This window comes from Squalius cephalus (assembly GCF_949319135.1).
Source record: "Squalius cephalus genome assembly, chromosome: 11".
NCBI lineage: Eukaryota > Metazoa > Chordata > Actinopteri > Cypriniformes > Leuciscidae > Squalius > Squalius cephalus.
In genome coordinates, this window is record NC_137132.1 from 26274405 (window position 1) to 26287844 (window position 13440).

A 13440-nucleotide genomic window follows, 5' to 3' on the forward strand; every position below is an offset into this window, starting at 1 on the left:
GCATGATAGGTCCCTTTAATATATTTTTTATATTGTAATATTTTCACATTGAATCAACCCCACCAAAAAAAAAAAAAAAAAAAAAAATAGAAACAACATAAAGACAGTATATTTTAAAGTCCCCCTGTGATGGAAATCAAAGCTTTTCATGTTGTTTATGTCTATGTGGTGTTTTTAATATGCTTTAAGACAAACCATGTGCAAATTCTTCATAAGTCAGCACCATTTCTGAGTATTTTCTCCTTAACTCCAGTGAACCAAAGACAGTCTCAAAATCATGGCTGGTGTTTCTGACGTCACAAGCTACCATGTATACCATGTACCAACATGCGCTCTTCTGTAACAAACCAGGACAAAACAAATCCTTTTGTGGAAATATACTGAATCTATGCATGTTTTTGTATTTTATTCATGGTATTGAGTTATTTTTATGACTTCAGCATCAATTGAAGGTGCATGATTGGATATTTGTAATCCATAATTTGTATAATAAATGATGTGTGTGTCAAAAGTTTATGTAGGCTTAAAAAGGAATTATTTTAGATGAATCTGTTATATATATATATATATATATATATATATATATATATATATATATATATATATATAAACTGTATATATACTTTTGTTGTGTATTTACAAAACAAGAATTTATATTTCTGTGTTGTCTTACTCCCTCTTACTGTATGTTTTATATATATATATACTGTATGTATATATATATATATATATATATATATATATATATATATATATATATATATATATATATATACTGTATATATACTTTTGTTGTGTATTTACAAAACAAGAATTTATATTTCTGTGTTGTCTTACTCCCTCTTACTGTGTTATATATATATATATATATATATATATATATATATATATATATATATATATATATATATATATATATATATACTGTATATATATATATATATATATATATATATATATACTGTATATATATATATATATATATATATATATATATATACACTGTATATATACTTTTGTTGTGTATTTACAAAACAAGAATTGCTATTTCTGTGTTGTTTTACTTCCTCTTACTGTATGTTACGTTATGTAAGGGATAATATACATCCAGCCGGTTATCGCAGAAAAAAACCTGACAGGGTGATCAGGGTCTTGCATCGGCCTAAAGGGGTTTATTCTGCAATAACAACCGGCTGGATGTACATTATCAGCAACTGCTTTCTCCACAGAAGTTTTGCGTTTAAAGAGCTAATAAAATATTTCGAAAAATATTTCATGTCTAATTATTTGCTTAGACTGAAAATATTTGTCATTTTCACAGGTCCGTGTGAACGGGGATCGTTTTGACAATGGTGTTGTCTATGCGAAAACTGCAAAGGAAAAACGTTTCCGTTTTTAGTACATTGTTGTCGTGTAAACTTACCATTTGTTATTAAAAAAGTAACCTACTGTTTAACACACAGCTAACACTTTGATGCTTCAAAACGTTCATTAAAAGATCGTAAAACTAATCCATATGAATTGAGCGGTTTAGTCCAAATTTTCTGAAGAGACACAATTACTTGAAATGATGAACAGATTGAATTTATGCTTTTATTCGCATACAAATTTTAGATTAGTGTTTTTGAACCCTTTAAGGACACTTTGGGAAGGGGCCGATCATTTGTAGGGCCGTTCCAAAAGTGAATACCTGAATCGCTTCATGAAGGGCACTTCCACAAGTTTGTATAGTAAGGGTAAACGTGATGGTCACTTCAAGAAACTAATTTTATCATTTATGGTCATGTGATGGCGAATCCTTGCGATTCATTTTAAAGCTTTTTTTTTTCTTTTTTTTTTTTGTGAAATATTACACACATTTTCATCATGCATTTCATATGAAGTTTGAATATGTTTTATAGGAAAGAAATGTGTTTATTTAATATTAGATATGTGGTAGGTAAATGTGTATAGACTGCCACCTTACTACATCAGATTGATCAGAGATGCATCAGTTGAAGGAAGACAGGTGGCATCAAACACAGCGTTTTACATTACAGTATGTATGTCATTGCCATGTGATACTGTAAACAGATTACCATGGTAGAGACTGCCTCCTTACTGTAACTCACCATTATAAAGGTCAACTACAGTATAGATTCAGTCATATGGTATACAGTGAGAACATACTGTATTGACAGCAATCAGAACCTCATGGCCATTTCATAACTTCATCACCTTTTGATAACACACCGAATAGATATGGATTTTATGTTACGTAAGGTTTAATTGAATTTTGTAATGTGGCAACTGTAGCCTGTGTTACTATAATTAATTCAACAACAAGGGTGATTTAAATAATGTATATCGCATGCTTGCTATTGAATAAACTGATTGTTAAAAGTACTAAATTGAAAGAAGATCATAATCTGTTGTGTTTAGGTAATTAATCCAAATGTTCTTGTTACATATTACAATAATCTTGTGTTTTGAAACAATGATTATTTATGTAGAATGAAAATATGTACAACTAAATGAAAGCATGGGATCAGGATTTCAAAGAACGACTAGCTGTGTTTAAATTGTGATCATTTTGGATTTTTGTTCTAAGAGTTTTGAAAATGTACACCTTACTTGTGAAAATATATAGCGAATAAAAAAACAGTAAAATAGTTTGACTAACTAGCAGTTGGGGTACGCATGCTACACACAGCCTACGACGTGTTCATGTAGGTGTCAGGCATGATGCACACCTTTTATATTTTTGATATTTATTCAAATAAATTGAAGTTTGCTATTGAAGTTAGAAACGTGTATACTAATGTCGTAACTTTAGAGACAGTCCCTAACTGTGCGAATGTCCAACATCAAGCCAACTTATGCCAGTATATCACTGTGTAACCACCCGTCCAATAAGGACGGGCTTGACGTGAACTTTTGCTGTTGGTAAAAAGGAAACCAGCCCCAGCCGACATAATATATAATTTATTTAAGGTGGAAAAAGTAATTGAATTAAGGAGCAATGGCTTCAGGGTGCCCCAAGGCAGAAATAATAAACAAAATAGACTTATAAACAAACATGTATAAATCACCATCAGGGAATAAATAAAATTACAATGAAACTTCCCTAACTCCCTAAAAATAAACAAATCACAAACAAAGTCAAAATAAATGGCAGGACAACCCTACACTCCTAAAACATAAAACAGAACTGAATTAAATCGTCAATGTTGAATTTACTGTTGAATTTGAACCACTGAATTTGTGGAAGCGAAATAAAATGGACCGAAAATTGCCTGTTGAATATTATAGGTTGTATTTTTAAACAGTTTGAATATTTTTGGAAGTGAAATATGAAAGGTGAATTTTTAATAATGAAAATGTGTTTGAAATGTTTTGAATTGAAATATTCACAGCTTAAATATTCAACCATGTTAAATTTCAGCCAATAAAAAAAAATGCAAGTCCTAAAAATACAATGCATTAAAATGCAAGCATGGTTAATGCAATGCATTTTTTTTTTCAAGTAGTGCAATTCAACAGGCTTTTTTGTTTCAAAAACATTTAGCCATTATACAGCTGTTTCTTCAACAAGACCACAAAATGAGCAAGTTTCGTCAATATCAAGATATTTACACTTACAGATTAAAACCTGTCGCTCATATCTTTTAAGTTGTTGTGCTTGTGATAACATCCTAGGTCACATGAAAACATCAACATGGCGGATGATGTATGACTCACATTCATACTTAACGAGATCAGGCTATAAAGTACCTACTCTTTTAGCGCTTGTTAAGTAAGTACTTATTGAAATTAAGTACCTACTCAGTGAGTATGTGGTTTCGGACGCAGCCCATGAGACCGCGCGTGTCCCATTTGTCACTTAAGGATTCAGAAGGGTGCTCGCTAGCACCCTTTTTGCTGTCGATATGCGCCCTCGATTAGCACTTTTCCACAGCAGACTTCTTCTCGGCAGTCAAAGTGGCGTCACGGTATGAAAGTGCGGACGCGTAGGAAGACCGTGCGTGTTTAGGGTGCCATTTGGGATAGGGCCGCTGACAGGCAGACTGGTATGGAGCTAGAAGAGTCTCAATAAAGATAAATGCACAAACTGCATTCACATATGCACACACAGGATACACAAATGCACACACATGATTCATAAATACACACACAGGATACACAAATGCGCACAAAATTCACAAATGCACACACAGAATTTAAAAAGCACAGAAGATTCACAAATGCATACAAAATTCAGAAATGCACACAAAATTCATAAATACACACACAATTCAGAAATGAAAACAAAATTTACAAATGCACACAAGATTCACAAATGCTCAGGACAAGATTCAGAAATGTATTTCTGATGCACACACAAATATATCTTGATTTACAAACTGCTTGCGGTCTGTGAACTTCACTGCATTTGTGTGTGAATTTTGAGACTCCCCTGACTTGGCTCGACACACAAATGCCTTTTTTTAAACAGGGAATGACCTGTGACCAATCAGATACCTCCCTTGTTTTAGCCAATCACAAGAACGCACCCCACGTGGGGGATTGTTTACTTGTAAGCCAATCACATGAAGTGTGGGCGCGAGCGAGAGCGCGACAGCGAGGTGGGTGGAGTTCTGCCAGTTGGTTGAGACCATTTTTTACAGTCTATGGTTGAGGCGGTGGGCCGGACCTCGAAATTACGAATTTAATACTTACCTCTCAGCTGTGTACGTTTTTTTTTTTTTTTTGCTGAGGCCATGTAATAAAATCGTATAAGTACTGCAGACATTGTTTCCAACTTTGTTGTTTGCACATTTGACGCAAAATGTCCTTACAAACTCTTACTTTTTTAAACCGGCAAGTAAGCAGGAGTACTAATCATAACGTTAGAAAACCTCCCGTTTCCTTGACAACCAATGTAAATAATGAACACAGATTCTACGGCGGAGGCAAAGTAATCTTTGTCAGTGACCAGGAAGCTGCGTTCTTGAAATTTTAATTTTGCTTTAATCATTAAAAATGTAATTTTAGTAATGTAGTTCAGTAATACTGAGCTAAAAATTAGGTGTTTTATCCGTTTAGCCTCAAATGTAAAAAGCCCTGTAACTCCTTTCCCAGACAAGTTGGGCAAAGTCTGTTCAATGTAGCCTACACACAAATTATTTGTATTAATGCAATGGACTGTTGCCTATGGCTTGCTCAGTTGGGGATATTTAATTTAATTAATCAATCAACAATACTATTGATCAGCATTACCAAACGTGGACGTTTTCCACTAGAAACAAACATTGATGTATTGTTTTAATTTAATACTGTGAAGCTGCTTTAATACAATCTCTATTGTGAAAAGCGCTATATAAATAAACTTGACTTGACTGTAACGGCACATCCGTATGTCATATTTTCCTAATGTCTGGTACTGTTAAACATGTTTTCACGTGAATGAATAATGATATGCAAGTGATGCATACATGACATACCCCAAAAAAAAAAAAAGGTTGCTGCTCAGAAGTCATTCTGAATAGACACATAACCAACATATATTTAGAAATCCAACCCTTGAGAGTTTACATTTCAAGTCTCAAAATTAATATTGATATATATACGCTCAAACACAAACAAAAACAACAAATATTAAGAATATATTTATTAAATGTATAAAAAATTTATGTGAATTTAGGATTGCAACTTATAACCACAACTAAAACATGGGGATTTTTTAAAGACAATCATCCCGCACATCCTATTCTATAATAAAATCAGCTAATCGAATATTTGAAAATCGTGCCTTATCCCTAATTAATATAGTATTATTGTGTAAGTGGATGACATGACAAGTAGCAAAGGCAGTGTAAGTGGGGTCAAATGTTCATATTTAGCAAATTTAAAAATAAAACAATGTAGCAACATCATAGTGTAAACTACCAGTGTATTTGTGCAAGAGTCAATCAGCTGCCCTTAGGTTACTGGAGGGTGGGGGTGGAAGGAAGAGGCTCTCTATGATTCCCCTATAGAAAGTTAAGAGGATGGATTTTTGGGAGATGAGCCTTCCTCAACTGTGGGAGGAAGTGCAGAGGTTTTTGGAATTTCTTGGCCAGGTTCTGTTGGTGGTGTCGATAGATCAAGATGGGTCATCTGTGATGTGGATACTAAGCAACTCTGTGATCTTGACCTGCTCCATCATGGTGCTGTTGATGTGATGATTGTCAACGATCACCTCTGTAGTCATTTGGGTGTGGAGAGATATGATGTTGTCCTGTCCGTGTTAGATAAACAACTGATTTATATTCAGATAAATAAACACAGAAAGCGCACATTACTAGATAATATTCAATCACATTTTTCATCTTGACATTTGTATTAAGACTACTGCAGTTCTGACCACAAATAATTTTGTTAAATAGCTCAAAAACAGCCATCTTTAACTAAAATATTTTTCCACCATATTCCATCTTATACCTGTTCTGTTGTGTAGGTGAAGCCCAACCACTGACAGATGTAAGCTACCATGCACAGAATTGTGTCATTGTATAAACTGTGACAATCAACCATAATTGGCTTAAATAACTCCATGACTACCACTATAAAGTTGATTTGAAATCATTTCTTTATTTTGGTTTGCACTCTTTTTAGCTGATTAGTCTAGCTTACTTGTAGCCTAGGTAGCTTGCTGTAACCAACCGTTTACCCCGTGATTCTCCCTTAGTCAGACTTATTTCCTGCTGTCTTCCCGTTTAAAATTTTTCCCGTAATTATCCCGTATTTGAATACTCTTTGCTTAGTTTATTGTGTATGTACCGAATGATTATTTTGGATTAGCCTAAGCAGCATACCGTTAGACCTAGCTTTACTGCTCCACTTACCAACATTCTTTCGTGGCTAACGTTACTGTTCTCATCAACGACAACCAGTGATGCGCGGGTTGATCCGAAATGGTGCCTGCGGTCACCCGCGGTTACGAGTCATCCAAAAATATTTTTAATGATATTCGGGTCGCGGTCGGTCGGGTCGTTTGAAATAAAGATGCCAATTAAACCTTTGTAATTGATATAGTTCTAGACACAATTTTCTATGAATACGTTTTAAATTTAATTTACACTTTATTGGCTGAATAACTGGTGCGAAGATGACGCACGAGCTCAGTCTGCAGGTAGAGATGGAGGCGGCAAGAGAAAAGGTGAAGACTGGGGAGTGGAAGCTCCGCAAATACACAAATAGAAAGAGCAAAGTGTGGGAGACATTTGCCGAAATAATGAAAGATGATGACCAAAGTGCTGGCTTTGTCATGTGTAGGCTACTTCTTGCGATGCTATTTACACATTTGATAACCACAAAACTGGCACGACCAACCAGGCACGGCGCCAGGATTCCAGTTTTGGATAAGCCAGACCAATTGTGGGTGGGCCTTAAATTAAAAACGTTAAATAAAAATAAAATAAAAAAATGTTATCCAATCACTGCTTAACCTAATAAAAAAATATTGACTAATATAGCCTACTGTTATATTATCTGTGCGTATACATAATATAGATTTTAATAGCTTGATGCTCTTTAAATATTGTGTTGCATTGTAAAAGTAAATCCGCGATCGCTCTCCATGGTTCTGACCAAAGAAGAGAGCTTTGGAATCTCCATTATGAATATACCTGGGCTGCATTTTCCGATAACATTGTCTCTTAGCGCGCTGCGATAACTTAACTAAAGGTATACTACCACTAAAGGTATATCATTGCTAGGCGTCTTCAGGGCTATCATCCACTCGTGAGGCAGAGGCGCTGAGAGGCAGAGGCGCTGACGCCCTCCTAGCAACGGCGCTGTTTTTGATAAAACATGATTTTGACTACTTCATTAAGTTTTGTTTTATAGAAAACTCTTTTTAAAAGATTTTCGTTTTGTATAAATTGTATCTTAATTTTGATCAATGTTTTATCAATCAATTGCCCTTATTTATTAAATAAGAAGCAAATATATAGCAGACAAAATAAGGCGCCGGTACGCGATCACTGCATGTGAACTGGAGGGCGCCGAAACTCAACTTGTGCCTCACAGATTTGATAAATATAGGCTATATATTACAGAAAGCTTGAAATGTCTACTTTTAAACGAAAATATTCAAACCAAAATAAATAGGCTATACTCTCTGATTATGTAGGCTAATCCATATGAAATGTACATTTCTCTCTGGCGTTCATGGCGAGTCCGCAATCTCCGCATTGTCAACTTCATCTTTGCAGCGACACAGAAAACACCAGTTTATTACTAAACAATTAAATGTCTCCTTGCTAATTTAGACACATTCATAATCATTACTTCAACCGGTTCTTTGTGGCAAGCTTTAAGCGTGCGGTCATTACGCTTATTCCTGTAGGCTAGCCTTTAAGTAATTAATTTAATATAAAGGGGCGATTTGTCCACGAATGGCTTAAATGAACAACTAGTCGACAAGAAAAAAAAATAGTCGGAGGCAGCCCTTATTCCACATATTTTCGAAACAGCAGGCCATCTGGGTTGGGCGAGCGACCATGAGCGGAGCGGAATATTCAGAAATGCGCTCTCCGCTCACGAGCTCTGATCGGAACAAACCCGAACCTCACAGTCTGCTGAACTTGCGCAGAAACATCAAAATAGACATAGCCAGCTTTTTAAAATTGTTTTTAAAACTAAACATTTAGACTATTTTAGTACAAATTATGAGCTTATATTGACGATTTTTTATAATTCTTGACACAATTAGAATATTAAGTTATATTAAGAGCTACGATGAGAATTATAGCTACTTTAAAAAAAATGCGGGTCAGGAAGCGGGTCGGGTACAATATTTTTTTTTTCGTTTTTTGCGGTCCGAGTTGCGGGCGGGTTAGTTGAAAACGTCGGTCGGGTGCGGTTTGTTTATACATTGACCCGCGCATCACTGACGACAACGCATATATTCACGGCGAACTATAGCTTGCAGTCTTAAATACAACTTATATGAAAAGCATTAAGATATAGGGGTGTATAATCATTGTAAAACAAATCTTACCTTGACGTTGTCTTGCCGAGACACACCGGTCTCTTCACGTTGGGTTGTAGACTGTACTAGACTCAAAACTGATGCGACGCCGGTTCAACGAATAACGTGATTGGCCAAATCTATTCAACAAGGTAACAACACAAGCGTTGATTGGATCTCACTCCGGCCAACGTTTGTGATCAGCTAGCGAAATGAAATCTATTTTTATACTTTAATGTGCAACAACTGGTGTTGGAAACAATCATTAATCTTTTTGTGAATTGTTCATACAGACAAAAATGAGCCACACAGCTGCTGAGTAACTGTCAAATCAAAAACTAAACGAGATAGACGGACTTGGCCCACCGCCTAAGAAGCCGGTCTCAACCAACTGGCAGAACTCCACCCACCTCGCTCTAGCGCTCGCGCCCGCGCCCGCACTTCATGTGATTGGCTTACAAGTAAACAATCCCCCACGTGGGGTGCGTTCTTGTGATTGGCTAAAACAAGGGAGGTATCTGATTGGTCACAGGTCATTCCCTGTTTAAAAAAAGGCATTTGTGTGTCAAGCCAAGTCAGGGGAGTCTCAAAATTCACACACAAATGCAGTGAAGTTCACAGACCGCAAGCAGTTTGTAAATCAAGATATATTTGTGTGTGCATCAGAAATACATTTCTGAATCTTGTCCTGAGCATTTGTGAATCTTGTGTGCATTTGTAAATTTTGTTTTCATTTCTGAATTGTGTGTGTATTTATGAATTTTGTGTGCATTTCTGAATTTTGTATGCATTTGTGAATCTTCTGTGCTTTTTAAATTCTGTGTGTGCATTTGTGAATTTTGTGCGCATTTGTGTATCCTGTGTGTGTTTTTATGAATCATGTGTGTGCATTTGTGTATCCTGTGTGTGCATATGTGAATGCAGTTTGTGCATTTATCTTTATTGAGACTCTTCTAGCTCCATAGACTGGACATCGTATTGTGTTAGATGATTGATGATCAATGCAATGACTGATGATTTTTTTTTATCCTAAGACTTCCACAGAAGCTATATTTACATTTTTTTTTTTTATTTATTTAGACTTCTATTATTGATTGCTATCTGGGTGTGAAGACAGTTTCAACCAGAATAATATTAAGTGTTCATGAAAAAAATGCCTTACCTTTAAGATCCACTGAGTGAAAGAGAAATACCAGTGAGAGATGAGTACAGTAGATCAACTAGCTTCTCACATAAGATGTGAGAGGGTGTTTTCCTGTGGAAGACTCGCTGTATTGATGTTAAAGTGCTTGCTAGATTGTGGCTTCTGCATTTTCATGCAGTTTTTAAGATGCTCTGAGTGATGTTATGTATCGCGGTGGCTGATAGGGTATTTTAGGTGGTTTCTAGGGGGTGGATTAAGTCTTTCTGTGTACATTTGTGGTATTTTACCCTGTTTTATTTGCTGTGGGTGCAATTACACACCAGAATTTAATACTAAGAGTCTGATGAAACCCTATTTGATATATATATATGATATATAACCCTATATGAGCAATAGTAATAGTGATGCTCACTAATCAGGGATTCAAAGAAAAATCATAAAACAATATGTGTACCATATTTTGAGCCTAAAACAGAGGTTCTGCTTTTAAGAGAACATAGAAGTTGTCAAAACCAATGCAGATCTTTTTTTTATTTATTTTTTTTTGCAATATGCACCACTAGTGGCCTGACTGTGACCACAGTATGTGGCATGAACTTGACCTCTTCATATGAACAGGATGTGGGTTATAAGTCTGACTTTAGCAAATGATATTCATAGGGATGACCTTTTACTTGGACAAAGTGACACTTCACTATTTTTATGTGTCGGTTAATTACTAAACATCTCGACTGCTAAAACAAACTTTGTAAGGTTTAGTTATGAATTTGATCATGACCTCTATTTATCACCATCTCCTGTGTTTGAGATACTGTGTAAAAGAAACAGAATATATTAGAGTCTAAAATCTTTACATTTTTATTTTTGTTGTACTTGTTTATGTATTATAACAAAATATTAAACAAGTGACTTTTTTTAAAGAAAGTTTTATGCAAAAAAGATAGATTATCTTTTTAGAACTAAAATCACCTTGGCATCAGGAAGGTTAGATGTGAGAAAATTCTAGCATCATTTGTATGCAGATACATGGTTTGATATGTAATTCATACCATTTTATTAATCTTTTTAAGATGATATTTTATTCACAGACTTAGAGATTATTTGATGTAATAGTTTTATACAAAAGCTGCATATTTGAAATTCTGCTTTGGCCTTGTGACAGACAATTTGCAGTAATGCAGTTTATCAAAATTCATGGCTACTGCACTAAAAATAAAAAAAGGGGAAGTTACATTTTAAGGACAAACAGGAACTACCCCGGAATGATTTAAAGAAACAGACTATGTTATAAATCACACAAAGCTACAGTTTCAAGAGATCCTGACATTCTCCACTAGAAGTCAGTATACATATTGCTTTATGGATTGTTCTCCTCCACAAAGACAGGGTTGCATATTTCCCAGTTCTGCACTGAAAATTGATCCTGTTCAGGCTCCAGTGCTGACGGCAGATGGTAGTAACGATGGGATTCCCTCTCGTAAGGTTTAGTTTTGCCACACTGAAGTCTTTCTTTGACAGTACTTTCCAATTCTTGTTTTTCCTCAGGGCGTCCTTGTAAGAGACTTTGTTGTCTGGGAAATCCTCAGTGAGCTTTTCATTTCTCCAAGTGTTTCTTCCTGGGTCCTGGATCAACAGAGGCCTTGATATTCCATTGCCCATGATATATTGTGAGATGTGATGCACTGAAAAAAAAAAAAATTAAGACAATAAAAGTATTATTATTTAAATTTAAGTTAAGTTTATGTACTTTCAAGCACAATAATTATAAAACCTGTAGCCTACATGCATAAACCATTCACTATGTTCACAGACACATTACATGCAAAAGTAAAATAAAGACAAGTAGGCTATTCATTGACTTTACCTGAGTTGATTTTGAACGGGTCTCATTTGGTTTGAAATCCGATTTGGATTTAAATAGTGATGAGTGCCTGCGGTTTATACTAAACTTCCTGTCTCAGTTCTCAGTGAGTGGTATGAACAGCTATGTGTTAGATAGGTGTTTCTGTTCTTTGAATGGATTGTGGAAATTAGATGAGAAATAGGATTACTGAGCACAATGGATTCTCAGATCCTTGGTCAGTGATGAAACATTATTCTCACAACCCTTGATAGTAGGCAATCTAATTGAACTGATGTTGATTCAATAAGCTCCGTCTTAACACTGATTGCATCTGAATATCTTTCAAAGATTGATTTATTCAACATTTACTTGATCAAAAAGATTTGATCTGATTTGATTTGAGGTTTTTATAAGTTTTCACCTAGCCACTATGCTTGAACATAACAAAAAAAAAAAACAACAAAAAAAAAACATTCATCTCTTTTATATTTGGTTACAAGCCATATTCTTTTTTTTTTTAAACATTTCCTTTAGAATTATGATGCCTATAGCCTTAAACTTTTTAAGGTGATTTCTCGTTTTCATTATCACAAACATACTTATTTAGAGTATATGGAATTTAAATGGGCTTTTTAAAACGTTAAAACCTCCTCTTTTAGTTATGGCGACGTAACGGGAAAAATCAGGTTTGTTGTCAATAAATTTACTTTTTGGTTTCCGTTTTTATTTCCATAAACTGGCCGCAGTGGCCCGTCAAAGTATCGCAAGAAATCGCTACCCTGATGATGGCACAAGTACATCTCGGAGATGCCTATTTGATGTCTGCATTTACATCTGCAAGATGTATTTTTTAGAGTGTTTGCTCATCTGCAATACATCTCTAGGTCGTTTTCTGTTAGATGTCAAATGGACATTTAAGATGTCTTTAAAGGTGCATTGTGTAATATTTAGGAGGATCTGTTGACAGAAATGCAATACATAACTATGTTTTAGGTGTATAAAGACCTTACATAATGAACTGTTATGTTTTTATAACCGCAGAATGAGCCATTTCTATCTACATACACTGCGGGTCCCCTTGCATTGAAATGTTTCAACAGTAGCCCTTAACGGACAAACGCGTTATGTTGTTCTTTGTGCAAAGACGCAAGCTTATGTCAGCGAATAAAACACTGACACAATGATGAACAAGTAACAATAATATTCACAATAATATATCTTTTTACTGAATAATTAAGTAAACATAATTTCTTAATTTATCTTTATAAAGAAACATTGCTTAACTGTCTCTGCTGTCTCAGATGATGACATCACTTCCTGTCGGCCATGTAACTTTTGTTGGTTGCAATTCACAACCTCACCACTAGATACCGCTAAAATCACACACTGCAGCTGTATTAGTTATAAATTGTCTTTTTCATCCATGATCTAAGTCAGGGGTGTCAAAATCAGTACCTGGAGGGCCACAACCCTGCAGAG

At 35.1% G+C, this 13440-nt stretch overlaps 1 protein-coding gene across 1 annotated transcript in view; it reads left to right on the forward strand.

Annotated features, from left to right (window-relative positions):
• The window catches only part of LOC307167355 (sialic acid-binding Ig-like lectin 14), a 340868-nt gene that overhangs the window by 70697 nt on the left and 256731 nt on the right, over positions 1-13440 (forward strand). The window lies entirely within an intron of this gene.